Below are 22,912 nucleotides of genomic sequence, written 5' to 3' on the forward strand. Positions count from 1 at the left end.
AAAAGTCAGTGTGCACTTTATTATCATGGTGAGCTGGCAATCCTAAACAATGGTAGTGTTAATGCTTACTCTCTACCCCCCATACGCCACTGAAGAGAATCCTAGTATTATTCCTGTTTGGAAATCTCCGGACAACCAGGCTTAACCTTTCCCCAAGGCGAGAGGTCACAACAGCTTCCATCACCAAGGAAGGAGAGAAGTGGTTAGAAGGAGAGGTTTAGAGCCACCAGTCCCAAAATAACCTTGAGTCTCCACCCCTGTGTGTCTCCAGGAAAGCAGGGGCAGTTCATTATGATTAGACTCTAGCTTTTGTGTGGGAGCAGGGCAGGGAGTGAGGATCGTTGAGGCAGCACACAATGAATTTGCCTCATTATAAGCTTGTATATTTTATCTAGAGTAGGATGCTTGGGGAAAAGTAGAAGAGAATGAACAAAAAGGGAGAGCAGAATCAAACCCCTTCTGCGAGTCAGAGGAGTTTGACTTCAGTGAGCTCTGAGAGAAGAGTTGATCTCTTAACCTGTGCTGGCAAAGATTTAAAGTCACTTATTTTGGCAGGGAGAGTCAAAAGACCAACTGTTCATTCCTAGGGATTTGGAGGTAGTAACCTGCTTAGATTTTGTCAGTAAAAAGAGATAATTAAGGTTCTAAACAACTACAGACCTCTTCCTATTCAGCGAGCTTACAAAACAAGGCTACGAATTTTAAAACCTTTACAACTTACCTGAGGAATTAATATTCTCCCATCCACAATAGTCACCATAATGGGATAGAAAATGAAAAATGACCAAATGCATTACTTTTCAACCTTGCATTTCATCATGCTCTAATTTTGTAGAGTATTTATTATACTTGATTAAGGGAGATTTAAATAATATGGGTTATATTTTATGTGTTGGGTGAATTTTTCATAGATGAAACTTCTCTTCAGAGGCCTAGGAATAAGAACAAAGGAAAATAAAAAGGTTACTTGGCAAAACTTAGTATTGACCTGCATTATCCAATACTGTAGCCAGTGGCCACATTCAGCTATTTAAATTTATAAAAAGCAAACTAAACTAAAATTTCAGTTGATTGGTTGCTCTCGCCACATTTAAAAAATATTTTTGTTTTGAAATAATTTAGGGCTTACACAGAAGTTGCAGAAATAGTACAGAGAGTTCCCATGGATGTTTCTCCCAGTGTGCCTCAGTAATATCTTACATAACCATAGGATAATTATCAAAGCCATCAAATTGACGGTGGTGCGATACTATTAACTAAACTACAGACACTATTTGGGTTGTTACCAGTCTTAATATGCACATTTGGTGGGCGTGGGGGGTGTATAGTTCTATGACATTTTATCATGCATATAGATTTGTAGAACTATGATAATCATCAAGATCATCATCAACCATTTCACCATCCCTTCATAGTCCTGCCCTCCTGCCAACCCAAACCCTTAGCAAACACTAATCTGTCATTCATCAGTATAATTCTGTCATTTTGAGAAGGTAACGTGAATATAATTGACTTTTCATTATGCAGCATAATGTATATCCAACATGCTGTTGCAGTTTGGTTCTTTTATCACTGAGTAGTATTCCATTGTATGGACATCTTAGTCCATTTGGGCTGCTGTAACAAAATGCCATAGACTGGATGGCTTATTAAAAAGCAGAAATATATTTCTTATAATTCTGGAGACTGGAAATTCTAAGATCAAAGTGTCTACAGATTGGGTGTCTGGCAAGAACCCACTTCCTGGTCCATAGACAACCATCTTCTTGCCATGTCCTCACATGCTGCAAGGGGTAACAGAGTTCTATGGGTTCTCTTTTATAAGGGCATTACTCCTATTCATGAGAACTCCACCCTCATGACCTAATCACTTTCTAAAGTCTCCACCTTCAAATACCATCACATTGGACATTAGGATTTAACATATGAATTTGAAAGCTGGGGGTTCACATTCATTCTGTAGCAATGGATGTAATATAATTTGTTTATCCGTCCACCTACTGAAAGACATTTAAGTTGTTCTAAGTGTTTTTTTTTTAATTTTTTCAATGTTTATTTATTTCTTTTGAGAGAGAGAGAGAGCACATGTACAGGGGAGGGGCAGAAAGGGAAAGAAAGAAAGAATCCCAAGCAAGCCCTGGGCTGTCAGTGCACAGCCCGAGGCAGACTCAATCCCATGAACCCATGAGATCATGACCCAAGCCGAAATCAAGAGTTGGATGACCAGCTGACTGAGCCACCCAGGCATCTCTCAGGTTTTTTTTTAAATATGAAATTTATTGTCAAATTGGTTTCCATACAACACCCAGTGCTCATCCCAACAGGTGCCTTCCTCAATGCCCATCACCCACCCTCCCCTCCCTCCCACCCATCCTCAGTTTTTGATTTACAAATAAAGCTTCTATGAACATTCATGTTCAGGTTTTGTGCTGATTGTCTGGCTGGTGGTTTATCAATTACTAAGAGAAGCCTTAGCTCTAGTTACGGGTTTGTCTATTTCCCCTTTCAGTTTTGCAATTTTTCTTTCATGTTTTTTCAGGTTCTGCTGCTTAGAACATACATATTTAGGAGTGTTATGTCTTCTTAGGTAATTGACCCTTTTGATAATTTTGTAATACCACTTTTTGTTAATTTTCTTTGCTCCACAGTCTACTTTGTCTGATATTAATATAGGCACTCCAGCTTTCTTTTGATTAATGTTTGCACAATATATCTTTTTCCATTCTTGTACTTTAAGTTACCTGTATCATACCTAGATTTGAAGTGAGCTTCTTCTAGACAGCCCATAGTTGGATCATAATTTTTTGAATCCATTTTGCCATTCTCTGCCTTTTATGGTGAGTTGAAGCCATTTACATTTATTTATTTATTTATTTATTTATTTATTTATAAGAGTTCAGCTTTTTATTGAACAGGTTAAAGAAGAGATTTAGTCAAAAGACTAAAGCCCACATCATCATCAGACTCCTCTGATTCTTCTTTCTTTGCTTCCACTTTCTTCTCCTCATTTGGGCAGCAGTGGTGGAGGGGGCAGGCCCAGCTGCTGGGACAGAACCACCAGCCCCCACCTTATGGACAAGTCTCCTGATGTTGACGATGTTGACCTGGGCCAGGGCCTTTGCAAACAAGCCTGGCCAGAAAGATTCAACATTTACACCCACTGCTTTAATGAGAGCATTGATCTTATCCTCCTTGACCGACACCTCATCATCCTGCATGGTGAGACCCGAGTAGATGCCCGCAAGCTCCCAGACAGAGGCGGAGGTGGGGAGATTGGGCGCTGCTGGATAAAGTGAAGCTTCCTCAGTCAGACCAAGCACTTTAGCAGCAGCTGAGGAAAGGGGCTGAGCCATTTACTTTCAAAGTAATTCACAATGTGTTAGAATTTACGTCTTCTGTTTGATTGTTCTCTATTAGTTCCCATTGCTGTTTGTTTCATTTTCCCTTTCATGCATTTCTTGTTGGAGTATTTTCATGACAGTTGCTTGACAACCTTGTCATTTAACTCCAACCTCTGTGCAATCGTGGCATTGCATGTCTTTTCTCATTTGAGTTATGGTTTTTCTGGGACTTGGATTGATTCCTTAACATTTTGAGGATTGAGTTAGAAGAATCAGGTTTCTTTTTAAATCATATATTTTAGCAGGCAATCAACCCTGAACGTGTCTTGACTCCATTTTGTGGACTGTGGTTTGAATGTCAATTTAATTTCAAAAGCTTTGTACTGTTATTTTGGTCTCCCTCACCTGTGTGCTTCTCAGAGTCCAATCTGCAGATGTGATACTGCGCACCAACTTCAGTTTCCTAAGTGTTTGCTGTGTTTATTTTGGCAGGTTTCATGCACATGAGCCATTTTTCAGGGTAAGGAGTAGGGAGCAAGCAATCCGGGACTTTAATCATAGAATTAAAGGAGTCCTTTTTCTACCTTGTTCCTCTCTATAATTCTCTCCCCAGTCTCTGCTGTGTTGTCACTGTTTAGTGCCACCCTACCCACAACTTAAGCCCTCAGTAGCAACATATGGCTAACAAGTTCTGTATTGGACAGTGCAAATACAGAAAATTTCCATCATCTCCAAAAGTTCTATTGTATAGGGCTGATATAGATGAAAACCTTTTGCTTCATGAGTTTAAGCTCTTCTTCAAGATGATTAATTATAGAAAGAAACAAAAGGCATAAAAATAGATGGGGAGGGTGAGAAAAGAAGAATTTTAAGATCCAAAGATTAGAAAAATAAAAGTGGTAACAAGAAAAGACAGCAGAGAGACATTGGAAATACCTACATGGAATAAATCTTTTTTTTTTAAAGTTTATTTATTTTGAGAGAGAGAGTGCGAGCAGGGGAGGGGCAGAAAGAGAGGGAGAGAGAGAGAATCCCAAGCAGGCTCCTCACTGTCAATGCAGAGCCTGACACAGGGCCTGAACCAACAAACCACAAGATCATGGCCTGAGCTGAAGTCAAGAGTCAGACTCTTAACCGAATGAGCCACCCAGGCGCTCCACCATGTGGAGTAAATCTTAATCGAAAACAGCAGAGCAAGCTCCTAAGCACAGGGTCTCCTAGATATTCCTGATACCTAGTTTCATGTGCCAGAGACCAGGCCATCTTCTCAAAGCTGTGTTTCAAAAGCAGTGGGTTCAAGCTTCAATTGTCATTCTCTTACCTCATTCTCTACAGTGAAAGAGATACTTAGAATCTTAGAGTGTAAAAGACACTTTAAGACTGTGCAATTCAAATGCTACTTCAAAACACTGTGCATGCAAGGACTACACACTTGGGTACGGTAAGGCTAGCCTCCTTGTTGGTTTTAGACTTGTCTAAATTAATGAGTATCAAGCCCCCACAGGGACTTCCAGGTATGGGAGCCTCACTCCTGCCCAGGCCTTGATGAATTGCAACCCAGTGCTCTTTGGTCACCGAAGAAGAAACATTATGGCTCTCTGCCCTTGTTCATCCTTTAGTTTTTCAGATGGAAGAGAGAGACCCCAGATGCTGTCCTGAAAGCAGCTGAAAGTGTGAGTGTCTAGTAAAGAAACAAAGGCAATTCCTAGCCCCAGGCTCCAGGGCAAGAGAGAAGCTACTAGGGAATTGAAACTGAAGATTTGAGAAGAAAGAAGTAACCTAGAGAGCGGTGGAGAGAGGGGAGTAAAGAAAGAATGCCAAGGCACTAGTGGGTCAGGGGACAGTTTTGAGCTAATCTCACAAGTTCCTTTCTAGAGACTTTTTGGAGGCAGACACTGAAGGGCACAAACAGTTGGGACAAGAGCTGGTTTCTTCAGAGCAATCCACACACTAGTTTCTCCTCATGGGATTTCCCAGAACTACGGTGTTCCTTTCCTAGTACACAACTTGGAACAAATTTCCTGAAAGAAGTGTTCAAAAAATTGTTCTCTCTTCTTACACCTTTTGCCAAGATTTCTTGAAAATTCTCAAATTCATCTCAATGCCTCTCCGCCCTTATCGATAAATCAGGACAGAAGGGAAATACCAATCATTAGACCTGATGTGTGTATTTTCACTACCAATAACATATTTAAAACATAACTCAATATAATTATTGAAAAAACAGGCTTTCAATCCAAATATTGTTGAAGAAAAGGGAATATTGCCACAGAGAGGTGAAAGAGATACACTAAGCCAAGATGGAAACTAACAGTATTTTAGTGTGCTTAGTGACAAATCATAATGAAAAACCTAACAATAGTTTTCAGAATCAACAGAGTTGTTTTCTAAAATGGTGCCAGGATGTGGTATCAACAGTGCGAGTGGGAGTCATATGAAACCAGACAGTTTTCTTATTCTATTATTTAGTACCTGGAAAAATGACCCAAGGTGTCAGCTTCAATAAAAGTAATCGTAATGCCTATCTTGCAAATTCATTATTAGGATTACAAGACACGGTGCACGTAAGGTGCTTAGCGTGATGCCTGGCACACTTGGCACACACTGAATGTCTGGATCTTTCTTCTTTTCTCCCTTTATAACCTGCGATAGATAACATCACTTCTGTTGGGCCTTCAACCTTTCTGCCATCCATCCATGCTGCTGGCCAGGTGCCCTCTTCTCTTCTAGGCTCCCTCTTCTCTTGAATAAACCCTGATTATTACAATTATCATGTGTCTTATAATTAGACATTGTTTCTATTAATTCAAATCATGTATTTAAATGAAGCACCTAGTGAAGTGATGCATTGGGATCAATAGCTTTTTGCCTCTTGCAGTTTCCCCACTTGTCCACTAGGTTTGCTGGGGAGCAGCTGATTCAAACCGACTTTATTGGACTCCGTGTTCATGTTTATTTTACAGTGTTTATCTTTATTCCCAATTATTCTAACCCACTGAAAGAAAGCAAGGCCCTTAATAAAATGGAGCATGCAGTTTCAATTTTCACATGAGTCACACTTGCGAGTAGTGCGTTCTTTTGTCTTGGGCTCAGCGCGTGGGGCAAATCAAAAGAGGATGGGAAGAGTTTTGTGGCTGGACACAGCTGGAGCACTGTGTTAAGTTGATGGTATCGAAGAATCTGAAGCTTTTCTTCTGGTCTGTGTAGGGAATAAAATTAGTAAGAATCATTTTACACCCGTGGGAGGGATTTACTGGTTTATAAATATGATAAACCTTTCTTAGTATTAGTGCTTTGAACTTGCTGAGCGCCTTTCAGCGGTGGATTCCAAAGCACTTCTCTGACAGTAAGCCCCAGGACCCTCAGGATGGAGGCATTATTTCCATTTTAGAGTTAGGGAAATAAATGCAAGGAGTGACTTGCTCGAGAACACAGAGTAAGTCCTCTTCATGCTTATACCTCAAGAACTCAGACCAAATCTAACCTCTAGGCTACTCTTGCCCCCACATAATTATTTTGTAAAAGGAAAACAATGATTTCAAATGTATATTGAGTTAAGCATAAGCATACATCCCTTTCCACCTGTTTTAACACGTTTTTGAAGTTTTGCTTATTTTTACATTGGCAGGATTTTCAGATGATTAGCTCTGAGTGTCTTTTGTTTAAAGTGTCTCATATGAAGGATGAGAGAGACTGGATGATCAAGGATCTTTCCACTGTTTAGTAACTAGCTCATGTTCAGTCGAGCTGTGTGGTGACCAATAGGGACTATTCCAATTCTTTTTCTTTTAAGTTTATTTATTTATTTTCATAGAGACAAAGATAGGGCAAATGGGGGAGGGGCAGAGAGATTGGGAGAGAGAATCCCAAGCAGACTCTGCACTGCCAGTGCAGAGTCTGATGCAGAGCTCAAACTCAGGAAACCATGAGATCATGATCTAAGCCGAACCCAAAAGTCAGATGCTTAACCAGCTGAGCCGCCCAGGCACCCTAGGACTATTCTAGTTCTGAGAGAGGTGATCTATTGTTCATCTTAACCTAGTCTTGGAGGCGGGGCATAGTTCCAAAATGAAAAATGGCAGAATTTATATGCGGTTATTTGGGTCCTATACACGAGAGTCCTATTGAAAACCTATGGACATGGATGCAAAAGTACAGAAGGGAGTAGTCTTAGAAACAGAAAATGAACAAAAATGTAGAACAAGTCCTAAAGAGCAGTAGAGAAAGCAATAGAAGGAGCATTAGACAAAGCCAGAGATTGAGAAATGAAAAGTAGCATCAGCAAGGCTGATACCACCAGTGCTAACCTGCAAACAGATTTCAGGAGAGGCATATGACTTGACCTCACTGGACCAAGAGGATCAAAGGAAACAGGCAACCAGTATTAAGGAATAGGCAAGTAGGAAGACAGTTTTATCACACTAATGTCCTAGAGAATAAGATAAAACAAAATATATCCCTAGTTCTTAGTTGGAAATTTGCATCTATTTAATTGTCTAGTATAGGTGCAACAGATCAAAAAGTAACTGTAAATCATCACCAATATAAAGGTCAACATTTAAACTATTAAGACTGTAAATGGGGTAATAACTGAACATCATTACCCATGCAGGGCACTACACTAATACAGGCTTTCCTAATACCCTTACCCCACCCCCAAATGCACAAAAGCTTTTCGAGGCAACATATAGCTTCCATCCAATCCTTATTTAAAGGAAGCATCAGCTTCAGCAGCCAACAGGTTGCTCCCTATTTCTTCCTTCCTTCCTCTCAGCTTGTAAGATCTGGAAACAAGAAGTGATATTTACTCCTTGGTCTCAATAGAATAATGATGGACACTGTGAATGTACGCGACTCTAAATATTGACCACAGCAGGGAAACGTTCTCATAGGAATATTTATAAAGCTTGTGATCTTCATTTTTGAATATCCACGTGATGTTTCTTGTGATTTTTAAAGAATTAAGCACGAATTGACATTTCAGTGAAAGGAGAAATAAGCCCTACAGAACCAGAAGAATCCACATGAGCCTTGTCCAGAGAGGATGATATTGTAAAAAACGGTATCATCAGGAATATGTTAGTAACTGTTCATTCCTTCTCATAAATATAAAAGCCAGAAGAGAAGCACTCAAAATTACAACTTAAGAACTGTATCGAACAAGGTAGCTTGTCATTTGTTTTTGCATAGCTGTGTAGTTACATAGTGAACAGAGCAGATTCTGGGCAGATCCTCAGATGGTTCTGAGTCTGGGGGAAGAGATGCATGCAATTTGATAATGCCTTTACAAAAGGGATGTTATACACAAAATGGGTAAAATATGATTGAGACCATCTCACTCGAACTTTATTCGACATTCACTTGTGTCATAGAACACTTGTGTCTGTGTTACCATGCAAACTACAGGTCTGGGGGTTACATTTACATTTTTCTCCAGAAACAAGGAAAACAGCACTGCCTTAAACAGAGCTCCTATACTACTTCTGCTGCTGTCTTGCTATGGCCTTCCTTTTGGAGAAAGTCATACCTCAAGCCATGGTTTCCGTACTTGTTTAAGAGCACTTAATACCCCAGCATAGAAACAGGCAAAACATTATTCTACTAGTGTATTTCTTCTATGTAATTAATTTACAACATTGGCTTATTATCAAATCCATCATTAAGCACAACCAGTGTTTTGATTTAGAAAATAATTTGAAATCAGCCTCAGTATTTCATTTTTTGCTGTACTTTGTTTTGGTTGCACAGTACTGAGAAAAATCCTAATTCAGCTGTAGAAGTCTTTGCAAAGGCCGACACTCTTGCATAGCTCCCCTTGCAGTCTCAACATAGTCTCTGAAAAAGTGGATGGAAATATTTATTGTAAAAAACTGTATCATCAGGAATATGTTAGTAACTGTTCATTCCTTCTCAAAAATATAAAAGCCAGAAGAGAAGCACTCAAAATTACAACTTAAGAACTGTTTTGAACAAGGTAGCTTGTCATTTGTTTTTGCATAGCTGTGTAGTTACATAGTGAACAGAGCAGATTCTGGGCAGATCCCCAGGCCTGACCTGGCATTTATCGAGCCCAGTATTCATGTAACCGAACCCAGCATTCATGTAACACAGTCGTGTGCTTGTACAGTTTTACATGAGTACACATGAGTGGGCCTGAATTTTTTAAAGGAACATTTAAGCACCATTACATTCCTAATCAATGGCACATTTAGAAGTAAAAATATTTTCAGAGAAGGCAGGAGAAGCTATATTCTGACTCTACACAAAAACGAGTTAACCTGAGTACACGAGTTACAACACCAGTGCTATCAAGAGTCAGCCTGATATCCAGCATATTGAACATGCATGCCATTTCTATTCTTTTTTCGAATAAAATTCAGATCAAACATTTGACGCTTCCTGAATCATTTTCCAGAATTCTTCTAATATCTGACATACCGCCTTGCCTAGAGTCAGTAATAAATACTTGTTGAGTGGGTAACAGACTCTAGTTTGAAAATTCACTGGCATAATAGAGCAAAGGTCTTTTCAAGACTCCTTGTCCTCTCCGGGGGAGATAGAAAGAAAACCAAGCCATTCTGCAGTTACCTACCTCTGGTACTTAACCAACCACTTTCAAAGCTTATTTCTCATGCCTCCTTTTACAATGGAGGTTTTTACATGAGTACCTGCAGGTCTGTAAGGGAGATGTTATTATCCTAGCATCATAGCTCAAAAATCAAAACAAAATAATATTTACTAGGGTCTATTAATGAGTGAAGTGTGGAACTGAGATTCAGAACCTGGGCCATGGAATCTCTAAACCCACTTCTGTCTTTGGCGTTCTCTACCTCTCCCTCAATTTCCTGCCTCTGTCACATGCTGAAAGCACTACATATAATTTAAAGCCTACTTGGGCTTTTGGGTTAGTCAGAGAAAGCCATTGAGTCTCATAGTCGCACTTGTTCACACATAAAAGACTTGAGATAATAATATTTCATAAATATATAAACTGTATATATAAATATATATATTTATATATATGTATTAAATATATAAATATTTTATATATTTAAATATATATATAAATATATAAACTAAACTATACATAAACTGTATGATAAAAAAGTATAAACATAGAACATAGCCACACATCCTATGTATAGAGTAAGTTTCTTAAAGTTTGGCGTAAAGTGCATTTCTTACTGTATCGGGGCATTTCGCAGTGAGAGCTTTCTTATTCAGAAATGAACATTTGATTCTTTCCTCTGTTTAAAGAAATTTTTTTGAATGTTTTCTTCCTCTAGATATTGGAGAGTGTACTAACCAAATAAACATATAGAATATTAAAATTTCCCTGCTGATAATTTTGCTAAAATACTGAAAAATCATTTCTTGCATAAACAAGACTAGACACAATAGTCAAAGATCAGGGTTTCTCGGCACACAAAGTAGGCTTTGTTCAGTGGATGTTTTCCTTGTTTTTTTTTTCCTTGATAGAGTGCTAACAAAAGTATAACTTTCCCACTTTGTTGCAGAGATGGGGGATTGAAGTCTAGTAAGGGCAACTTTGTGCCTTATCTAAGCCTCTCATGGTGGGTCACTTAAGAGGGAAAGACCCCATTCATAGGTCCCTGGACAGGAAAGAGGGCCCACAGTGGGGACAAGGAGCAGTTCTGTGCTTAAAGGGATCTTGCAGATTTGCATAACGGAAGATGTTTATCCCTGTTAATGGCATATCCCTTCTCCCTTTATATTTCCCATGGTTGATGTTACTTTTTATAGCATATCTGCCTGTTTGAGAAGGAGAGTGCGAGTTCCATGCCTTGGAAAGCAAAGAGGAAGGGACAGAAACCTTCAGTAACACTATCTGCTGGAGGGTGTCTGGCTTTAGGAATTTACAAAGAAGATGAAGTGTGTGTGTGTGTGTGTGTGTGTGTGTGTGTGTGTATTCACTGAAACACATATATATGGTATATATGATGTGGGAGCTTTTCAAATGGATAACTTAAATGAAAGAATCAAAAGCTTTTCTTTATATACACTTGCAACTTCTTTAGTATATTGCATACATTGTCAAATTAATATCAATTATTAATAATTAGATTCAAAATTATATTCTAATGTCATTTTTTGTGGAATAGTAAATTGGGAGGATCCCACTGTCTTTGAGTTTTAAACATACCTATGGAAAATACCAAAATTCCTGTGATGTACTTTTACTTTTATCATTGACATTATGATTTTAGTAAGAAAAGAAAGGAAACTTCCAAGGAGAGTTTAATTTTAAAGAGGATGCAGGGTATCTTTTAGAAAGATTTTCTTAATCATCTGGATTAATCCCGACTTTCAACTCCAGATAAGAAATAGGATATCCCATAAGGAGGATTTGCAGCATGTAGGGAATTTTTTGCCAACCAGGAAAGGCTCCCAGGGTCTCAGTTATTAAAGTTAAATTTATTGGTGATTATGTCTATTTCCTGTATAAATGAAACTTCAAAACAAACACTTAAAAAAGCCAAAAGAAGTCAACTAAATGGCATGGTTTTTACAAGTATGAAAGAAGTGGACATTTTCAAAGGGCCTCACGGCTTGGCAGATTGAATAAAATGAATGTGAGAGCTTACTGTTAACCCCCAACAAATGCTGACACAGTTGTAGCCCCCCCACCACCCCCACACACTGTTCACAAGAAATAATAGACAAACTGCCCAGAGATACACAGCTTTAATCCCATCAAGGGGCTCTTGTGACATTGTAAACCAAGTAACTAGAGTTTGAGTAGATGAGGCTGTCCCTAGACCTTCTGGATGGGATTAATTCCATGTAATTCTCTACAGCCTTTTCTAATTGGTTAAGATGTGTGAGATGCCATGCGTAATGGAATCACTTAGCCATCTGCCTCTCACACAGGCCACTTCAAATGGGGGAAAAAAAATTATTGTGAGAAGCCAGCAATTGACTCTATCTTGTAGGAATATAGTACTTACTCTTCAGCCAGACATTATGACAAATCAAAACAATGAACACGAATGTTGCTGCACCAGCAATACCAACCTTGGTAGAAGGCACAATTGTATTGTAAATGAGCCTGGATGCTGCAGAGCCAGGTGTCTCAATCTGCATGTGGAGTTTTACGTTTTGGTAAAAGTAAATACCAAGCCTTGTGCCAGTACACACACTGGTTTTGTATAAAACAGATCTTCAAGAAGTTAAGCTGTAACAAAAATAACATACATCAGATGGAACACTTGCCCAGCACTTGTCTGTCCTTGTCATCCACTAAAATACTTCACTCATTTGGCCAAGTTAGAAAATAATAAAATCATCAATATACGATGAAGGTCACACAATTAGCCCGTTAGTTGAACTTTTTTTTATTTTTCACCTTGTTTGTTACAGTGCTATATAAATACAACCTGAACCCACAAGCCATTATAATCGTAAACACAAGCAAAAGCATGTTCCAGTATTACACAATGACCATGGGCCCACTTAAGGCTTGTTCCTTATTAACCTGGATACATCTAAATGAACACTGGACACCTATATGCAGTTGAGACCAGGCATGTATCCATGTGCCTCTAAATCAGTGATTTTACACATATGTGTTTATAATGCGCAGAGACTTCAACACAATCTTGGTGGCTTGGGAGACATGCCCATAGAGATCTACACTTTTGAGAGAGCTAAGTGAAGTTAATTATTTGAGTGCTTGTATTCATTAGATGTGATGATTGGAAAAGGTGTGGGAGAAAGTGTGGTTTTCTTGGTAAATAGGATTGGAGGTTACAGAAAAAAAAAATAAGAGTACATAATAAGACAAGGTGATAAAGCAGGCTTAATTTTTGTAGTCAACTATAAGGGACATCGTTATTCGTAAAAATTAGACTTCTAGAATGAATATATTTAAGAGCAATATATTTTTCAGGTATGTTACTTGAGCCACCTCCATCTGAATTATTCAGTGTCCTTATTAAAAATGACCCCCCGATACCTTTTTCACCTGCCATCCTCTTTGCCTGATTGACTCCAAGTAATCCTTGTTACATGCTGGACTTTCCCCTAAACTCATAACTGCTTTAGGATGAGGGTTGTGCTTCATTGATATCTCCAGAGCTTAGCACAGAGTCTAAGAGATATCCATGTTGAATAAATTAATGCTGATTTTAAGAAAGTGGAATTTCATACGATTTCACAACTAAGTCTGAAATAGTTAATATCAGGTGTTCGTGTCAGATGGGTCTGAGAATAATATGCTGCTGTAGGGCCTGAGCACCTGAGCCAATGCCCACACCCTATTCATAGACAAGAGAAAGGAAGCAAACGTGTATCAGGCACTAAGTGCTTGGAATGATGATGGCGGCCTCAAAGAGTGTGTCATGTGAGCCTCACAATCCCAGTAGGAGGAAGAAATTGCCACACATTATAGAGCTAAGGTAGTAGAAGCTCAAGGAGGTTAGGCTACATATTCAATTTCTCAGAGCTACAAAGTAGCCAAAGAAGGATTGACTACACCCCAAGGATCCTCTGTCCATTGTTGCAAGTTGGGTTCAAGTGGATTTCACCCACACCTAAAATATCTGATTTATCTTGGACCTCCCCCTGCTAGAAATTAAGAAAATTCTCAACTCAGGACAGTTGATTCTATACTCCATCTCCTGGGTTTTACAATTAGGTCAAGCAGATTTTCAAAAGTATTTATTTCCAAAGCATCACCTTAGGGCGGATGGGAAGAGACCCCCTTACTCCCTGGCTCTCATTCATCCCACTTACTTGCAGCTGGGCTCCAACCAGGATACCAAAGGGCCACAGGGTCACCCCAGAGTTCTAAGCTTCAGGCAGATGGCTCCTCAAGTGTAAGGCAGAACCTAGATCTGCACACAGGCTGGAGTTTATGGTCAAGGGTCTGTTGCTCTGTAAGGGAACAAAGAAACCATTAAAGCAGCCCTGGGCCATTTTCCAAGAGATTTGGAGGGGTAGAAAAAGTTAGTGGTTATAAGCAGAAGAAAAGTGAAATTTATATTTTCTAGAGATTTATGTATGTGTGAAATATATATGTATACATGTATGAATGTTTAATTCCAGGGACCCAATACAGAACAAAAGAAAGTCTCTTTGAAATAGGTTTCCTTTTCTTGTTTAAAACTCCCTGTTTGATGAGCATGTAGCTTAATAATCCATTTATAGTTGACACGTGTGCTGCTATTTGAGCGGTCTTAACATATTCACAGTTAAGATCCTTCAGGGTCCAAAACAGAAAAGCACCACAGCAGCCCAGAAAATGCATTCAAACTCATCTCATTTCCTTAACAAGTGGTCTTTCAGGTAAGATCACACTTGAAGAAATGCCATTACAAGAAAAGAGGAAAAGAATAGAGAAAAGTTTTTATATTCCTTTTAGATTACATCTTTTCCCTTACCTTATGAAAATAAAAGTATTTTAAAAGAATTCTAGTTATAAGAGGAAGCAGCTTCAACCTGAATTAATATTGGCAATTGGCAATGTCTCTTGAATTATTCCTAAGTGTTTCTTTAAAAATTAGGATTTTTTTCTTTTTGCTTTTTTTCTTCATATTTTAGCCCTCAGGAAGTAAGTACTTCTATGGTTCAACTTTCTAGTTTTCAGGAACATATGTATACCAAAATATGTGACTCACTCCACTTACCAATTTTTCCCCACATTTTCTTTCTTTTTATTATACATGCTTTTTTTTTTAAAGCTTTCCAACTATATTTACATAACATTTAGGGGAGCAGCAGGCAATTGTAGGGTATGGGGAAATATACCAAATTTTGTAGTGTATTAACAGGGATTTCCTCTGCCAAAAAAAACTCTGACACCATTCATTGGTGTGTTGTTGGCTCAAGCGGGCAAGACAGATGGATCCGCCCTTTCACTTCAAAGGAGAAATCTTTTTTGGATTAATAAACAACTGACCTATAAGAAGCACTTTTCCATCCCTAACAATCCACCATCCTCTATAAAATTCACAGTCTCCTTGCAAAAACCAGCTTCAGTGTCATAGAAGCATTCTAAACCACAGTGTTTTCCTAATCCAGCATTGCTCACCAAAATCAGGGCTTATGGAGATATTTTTGGTAAACTTTGTCTGCCTCCATCCTAAGAAGGCTATATTAAACAACACCCAGAATTGCCCAAGGAACAAAACCCCCAGCGGGGCCATGGGATTGTTTCCAGGTCAAGCATGCAGTACTGGCTTTCCCTTACTCATCTCCTCACCTCAGAGAGGAGGTGCCTGTATCCATCATAAGTGGACGTGGCAATGTCCCTCTTCCTTGCATTGACTATAGAACTGACAAATTCCCCCCCAGTTCCCTCTGCCTGGAATGCTTTTCTTTCACTTCAGTCATGCTGCTGCCCAAATGTCATTCAGTTACCAGAAGGCCTTCCCTGACCACCCTATATGTAAGTTAACCCACCATCACCATCTCTCTCAACATCTTACCCTGCATGAATCTGCCTCCTAACCCTGACTCACTACATTTATTTGTTGGCTGCTTCTCCCCAGTTAGAATATCAGCTCCTTGGGGACAGGACTCTGAGTTTTTTGTTTGGTGCCGCACTCCTAAGGCCTGGAACAATGCCAGGACATTATTAAATTATAAATAAAAATTATTTTAAATATAAATTAATTATATATTATAAGTTATAATTCAATCACAAATTTAAAAAGACACCTCCCTGAGATATTTGTCTTATGAACCAACCAATGATGGTAAGACATCTTTGCCTAGAGTTTCAGAAAGGTTTCTGGCCATTTTTTGACTTTTCATGGTGTAGTGCCCTCATTTTTGTGTGTGGCCCAGAGGCAAGGTGTTAGTTACACCACAGGACCTGGGGACCTTCCTTCAGGCTGTGGAAAAGTCTAGGGTTGGTAAGTGATGGGTTTTCCCCATAGACTGTGGCCTGATCACAGTTTAAGGTCTTAGTCTGCATTCAAAGACTTCTATAGAATAGCCTTCCACTGTTTTCCAGCCTTCCCTCTTGGGGTAAACATATATAGTCTTACCGACAGTGAGCTATTTTCTACCAGATGTGCTCACCCCACCACTGTGCCCTATTAATAATATTTTATTTGCCCCCAAACTGTTCTTTCTACCATTCCCAGTCTCCTTGGCACTTCTTGCCATCACCACACACCTCAATTTCATCTCATCCACACTCAAAGCCTTGTCTAGGAATCGTGACTTCCCTGAGGCTCTTCTTCACATGCCCACCATCACTATCACCGCCATTGGTCTGGCTGGAAGAAGCCACTTCCTCTCTGCTCTCACTGATTTAGATCCACATCTCCCTGATTGTGCAATAACAATCTTTACTGTGTATTGGGAGGCTTTGATTGTTTTTATTGTTGTTTGCTTATTTGATTTTTTGTATGAGTCTTAGCTTTGCAAATTAGGCTAAGAAGGAGTTCCCCTTGTTTTTATTAATCTGCCTCCACCCACTTCAAATGTGCAAAGCATTCCTAGTCCACAGTGATTATCAACTGCAGAGCACAAATCCTGAGGTGGGGACAGTGAGTGTCTGAGTCTATTGTGGGGAAGAATATATCCAGGCTGAAAGAGTACCCCACCTCTTGCTACGCAAATCCACAATTTCCAACGTTCCAAATAACCTCTCCAACACATGAGATTTGCCATATTAGACTGGAAGCAGCATGTGTATTATTCACCATTGCATCTCCTACACTGTCTAGCACAATGCCTTGAACTTTTTTTTTAATGTTTATTTATTTTTGAGAAAGAGAGAGAGAGAGAGTAGGGGAAGGGCAGAGGGAGAGAGGAGAGGGAGACAAAGAATCTAAAGCGGCTCCAGGCTCTGAGCTGTCAGCATAGAGCCTGAAACAGGCTCGAACTCACAGACTGCTAGATCATGACCTGAGCTGAAGTTGGTTGCTCAATCGACTGAGCCACCCAGGTGCCCCACAATGCCTTGAACTTATTGCGTGCAGAAAAAAATGCCTGGGGAATGAATGAATGCACTCCTGGAAAATCTTTCTGTTCCCTTGTAGTTAGCACCTCCTTGATCCCAGGTTTAAAGCACACATCCTTAAGGCAGGTTATAAAACATCTTCATCTTTAATCCTTATCCCCCTGCACAGCCCCCACCCCCTCTGACCGAGCATTTATCTCAGGGCACAAAATGCCATTTGCGTGCTGATCAAAGGCTGTGGGAATGGGGGCATGAGCAGAATGGCAGCTGCACTCAGATCCTGCCCACACCCTTCCTGTTTGCGGCAGCCCACCCCAGGGGCTATTATGTTTGCAGAAGGCTAAGCCCAGCCCCTCCTTCCCTGGTCCTTACAGACACTGTGGGGCTGAAGTGGCAGCCCCTTGCTCATGGAGCCTGTTTTCAGCATTTCATTGTCCCTATGCAAGGCGCAGATAGCAGCCCAGACGCTCCTTTCCCCTTTCCTGGGACACTGATAAGGCAATGAAAACAGTTCTCTATTTTCCTGCACAAAAGCTAACTTAGAAGAATGGGGTGGAGCATAAGTGATAACCAGCCAGAATTTGTTGCTTTGTGAAAAGAAATGTGGCAGGGAGGGACAAGGGAAGACTGAAAGCTTTGAGTTTCTGCTCTGGGTTGTAAAAGTCAGCCACCATTCAACAACAATGTCCCCTTTCCAGCCTTATAGCCTCATTTCACTTCTGTAATGGAAAACGCTGCCCTCAGGTCAGAGGACCACAAGTGTCTCCTCCTGAGGGTGGCTGGGCCACCTGGGAGGCTCTCATGTGACCCACTTAACCACAGTGTAGCTTAGGGGTTGGAATTAAGGGAGAGGGGAGAAGACAAGAATGCCTTCTTGTACATTTAACCCATTCCAACCGAATTTCTTACCCTTTTGAACCCACCAGCTTGGTCAATTTCAGCTCAAGATGTGTGTGTTTGTGTGTGTGTGCATGTGTGTGCGTGTGTGTGTGTGTGTGTGTGTGTGTTTATGTGGGGAACTTCATCAACTCCACATGATCTTGGTTTATCCCAAGTGTCTCTGGTCAGGGACTCTTTAAATAAACAACACAGCCTGGAGTTTCCAAGTTATTTTGCAAGAGAAATCCTTCAAAGATGTAGTTGGTGTTTGGTGACCATGGAGGCAAAGAAATGCCATAAAGAAATAGAAGATTACTATTTCCATCTGGAACTGAAGGAAAAAAAAACTGAAATTAAGGAGAGAAATGAGATTTTACCAAAATGTTTCCTGGTGGGAGCTCACTGCCCTGAGGCAGGCACTGGTATCCCTCTGCCACCACTTGCTGTGGAACGTGGTGTAATTAACAGAAACTGCAGTCCTCCTTTTGTTTATCAGAAAAATAAGGTAGTTTCCCTGAGGCCAATTCAAGGAAATTAATTGGTCTGGGGTAGAGTCCCAATATTGCCATTGTTTTTGAAAGCAACCAAGATGGTTCTAACGCACAATCAGGGTAGAAAATCGGTTAACAAGACAATCTCTAAGGCATCTGCTGGTTCTAAAATGTTACATTTCCATAGTTCAGGGTCCAAGTTTCTCCATTTTTTTTTTATAATTTAGATGTAATTGACATACAATGTATTAGATTCAAGTGTACAACATAATGATTCAATATTTGTGTATATCACAAAAATAATCACAGTAAGTCTGGTTAACATCCATCTCTGTTAATCTTTCTCTCATTTACCTAAAGACTTGATTCACAGCTCCTTACTAGCCTCCACATCATTCTGAAATTGATGGAGAAAGAAATTCAGCAAGTGGCCAACTGTTACTTTTCCCACTCTGCGACATAAATGCAGGTAATTGAGCGTTGCTCAACACCTAGGGACCAACTTTCACAAGGCGTGTAAGTTTGGAGGGCTCTGGGAGGATTAAAGCAGGTGCATATTCATGAGCTGAACCTACCCAAGAAAAACAAAGAACTCCACTGAAATAGCAGCCATGAGGAAAAGAGAACACAGCAGTCAAACAACCCTACTAGGCAGTTTAGACTCTTACTCATTTTCATCGTGAACAAGGCTGTATGGAGCCAACGCAATCCCATTAGTCACTGACTGGGATGTGCCTCTTTCACTTTCTTTGAGAAAACACTTGACTATTTTTACAAATCTCACTCTCTGCTTCCTAAATAGCAATATAAATCATTCTTATTGTCCCTCTGTTCCCTTTTCTGCCTCCTTGCATCAAACTCCCTAAAATGAGTTTCCAGAATCTATAGTCCTGTTTTAACTCCAGACTTGCTCATCTTCCCCCTAGGGAGGCTGTTCCTCCAGTGAGTTGTGTTGGAGGGTGTGGGGAGGGTCTTGGTGACAACTGCCTAAGGCACGACCAGCCAATCTCAAGTGATTTTAAAATCAAGTGTGAAGCTGCATAAATACAAAAGGAACAGGCAGCATAAAATTAAGTAAAATGCCAAATATCTCATACAAATGGAATAGTTACACAATAAATGCAAAAAATAAATATGATTATGTTAACTTAGATCTTTAGAATAAAATCTCAGGAATTGGAAACGATTCTATTAGCCATATAGGCAAATTCCCAAAGGATGCTCTCTTCAGCATCCTCAGCGTACAGCCATCGGGGATCTGACCAAACATCCAGCGATGGGCTTTACTCTCTCACAAGGCCTCCCATTCCAGTTTGAATCCATTTTAATTAAAATCCAGTTGAAGTCAAATATTCAATTAGAAGCACTGCGAGTAATAGCACATCTCTAAAGTAAACATCAGCTCATGGATAAAAGGAAAAGCACAAATTGGGAAGTTTGTAGAGTAGAATGGGTCGCAATGGTCTGAGATGTTTATTTATAATTTTCCCTTAGAATCACTTTTTTTTTTTTTTGAGAGTGAGAATGTGTGTGAGTGGGGTAGGACAGAAGGGGGAGAGCGAGAGAGAGAAAGAGAGAATCTTAAACAGGCTCTATGCTCAGTGTGGAGCCCCAGGATCATGGCCTGAGCCAAAATCAAGAGCCCAATGCTCAACCCATGGAGCCACTCAGGTGCTCCCCCCCTTAGAATCACTTCTAAGTTACACATTCACATGGCCTTTGCATGTCCCCATCCAGAAAATGAATATTTTCATTCAGCAGCTTCTGCTGTTAGATAAAAAAAAAAATGATGGAAATTAAATATTTTGAAGTAAAAAAAAAAAATTGATGCAAACCTCTTGTTAAAGTGAGATTTTTTTTTTTAAATAAGGAATTTGTTTTTTGAAGCTCCAACTATTTGGTAAAAATTATCTCCTCTTTGTATTCTAGTTATTTAAATGTTATGGGTAAGTTGGAAGTATCATAATTATCTCAGTTCCTCTCAAATTCTGTAGGAAAACTGATGTAAATATGTATAGTGATTATACAAATACCACTGAGTATCCATTCAGATCTGATCCTTAAAAACAAAGTTTTAACCAAGATACTCTAAATAAGTAATGTAGATGAAGAAAGATGAAGACTAATTGAGGGGATAAAATTTGCTCTCTGGGATTAATTCCAGATTTAAATGCATGGATTTTATTCCTTCAACCAGAAAATCTCGCTTTTTTGGCTTGTTGTATTAATCAAGATAAAGATATCCCACCACATATTGTGTTCCGTATAAACCCAATACACGTGTATTTTCAAGTGCAATTGGTCCATGTAGTACTCTGAAATGATGATACTTTCTGAGATATTAAAGAAATCATAATAATAATAGCAAACATTTATTGAGCACTCACTACGAGACTGGGACTATAATGGAGCCTTACATACATCATCTGATTTAAAGAAACAGTCATGATTTGCTTTATCTGAAACCACTTCCCAGGTACTAGAAAATTAAATGAGTGTCCACCCAGCCTTGCCAGAAGCATCTCATTTACATGGCACTTTAAACTTCCATATCTATAATCTCTTTAGAATCGGTAGATATATGGAGTAATAGAGCTAACAATAGAAGCTCTTACTCTGTCTTCTACCTTTCTTTATAAAATGAGAAAAATTTGAAGGTTACTTGCAAGTTTCTTTCTAGTTTCAAAATCCCTGTATGTCGTAGCCCAAGACTAAGAGGTAATCAGCTTTATCAGCTTTCAGAGCATTTTGAAAACAGTGCTGTGTTCATTAGCTTATTGTCAAATCTAGACCCACCTCCACCTTCACATGTCTGGAGACGACAGGTCCAAATTTTAGAAATTCACTTTAATTAAGGGCACCTGGGTGGCTCAGTCAGTTAAGCGTCCGACTTCAGCTCAGGTCATGATCTCACGGTTCGTGGTTCAAGTCCTGTGTCAGGCTCTGTGCTGACAGCCTGGAGCCTGAAGCTGCTTCGGATTCTGTGACTCCCTCTCTCTCTGCTCCTCCCCTACTCATGTTCTGTCTCTCTCACTCTCAAAAATAAACACTAAAAAAAAAAAAGAAAAGAAATTCACTTTAATTCAACCAAACTTGCATTGTTGTACATGGGCTGGGAGTTTGAGAGATAAATGAACTAACGTTCCTAAGAATCCTAAGTATCTTTTGGAAAGATGCAAGAAAGAGATAATTCCAATGGAGAGAAACTGAGACATCATCAGTAAGTCCAGTAAATATGAGCAGAATTTCCAGGGGCTGGTTTTTAGCATGATGAAGGAATTAACTTTTTGCAGCGCTGAATTCTGTGGGCAAGCTCTATCCTATGGGGAACCATATCCTGATGGGGAAGCTTCGTTTATTTGTTTGCTTTGCATTACTCCAAGGTGTCTGTCCAGTGCTCAGCTCAGAGACAAGATTCAATGTATTTTGTGAACTTTTCTTTTTTAATGACTGAATGCGTAAATTAGAAACTTCTAAAAAAATCAATAGTGTTATAAATGTATCTATTCACCTGCTCAACAAATAGTTATTGCAAATAACTCTGGACACAGTCCCTGCCCACTTGAAGTTTATAATTCAATGAGAGGGACGTACATTGGTTAACTAATCACACAAGTACTTTGTACCTGCAGTGGTGGTTTTTCTCCTCCATCCTAGGATCACTCCCCTCTGTCTCGCACCTGCCTTCAAGTCATCCAGTTGACCATTGTTCCTTGACCTGAGGGCCCCTTCCTACTCTACCATGAGCCATGGGCCATGACTTAATGTGGCTGCTATTTATTGAGAACCCCTGTAAAATTCTCTTCCCCGCCAAGGGCTCATGAGGAAGACAGAAGTGTATGAGGCAGGCCTCACCTCCATTTACTGCCTCATTTCTTCCTTTCTTCATAACTTCACCACACCAAGATGTGGGGGCACGTAGATGTCACTGAATAACTGGATGTCAAACTAAATGCTAAATGTGACTTCATAGCTCAAGGGGAGATGAGCCCCAAAGCGAAGCCCTCTCTAAGAGGGTAAACTTTTTCTGAAACACATCCTCCTGGTCTCTGAGAGTACCTCTTAAAGTCTCCATGTACCTTTTAGGAAACTTCAGCTCAGATGGGCATAGATTTTTTAAAATTATTATTTTATTAATACCACATTTAGAAAACTAGCAATAGTCACACAAAAAATAGTGCACATAAAAATGTATTGTCTTACTCATGGTGGCTTAGGAGAGAGGGCAGTGGAGATTATAGGACAGCTCTAGCCATTACCATCCC

General features: G+C 39.7%; 1 long non-coding RNA gene and 1 pseudogene across 1 annotated transcript in view; both read right to left on the minus strand.

The window, feature by feature from the left end:
• Positions 1–793: 793 nt before the first annotated feature.
• LOC125938889 (uncharacterized) overlaps positions 794–22,912 on the minus strand; it is a 54,193-nt gene continuing 32,074 nt past the window's right edge. The window contains exons 3-5 of the long non-coding RNA XR_007462852.1: positions 14,097–14,237; positions 12,378–12,537; positions 794–932 (exon numbers count right to left, since the gene is read on the minus strand). This is a non-coding gene — a long non-coding RNA (uncharacterized LOC125938889). The remainder of the gene's footprint in view (positions 933–12,377; positions 12,538–14,096; positions 14,238–22,912) is intronic.
• Positions 2,082–4,152, minus strand: LOC125938888 (60S acidic ribosomal protein P1-like; annotated as a pseudogene).

The sequence above is a fragment of the Panthera uncia genome (genome assembly GCF_023721935.1).
Source record: "Panthera uncia isolate 11264 chromosome B2 unlocalized genomic scaffold, Puncia_PCG_1.0 HiC_scaffold_24, whole genome shotgun sequence".
Classification (NCBI taxonomy): Eukaryota; Metazoa; Chordata; class Mammalia; order Carnivora; family Felidae; genus Panthera; species Panthera uncia.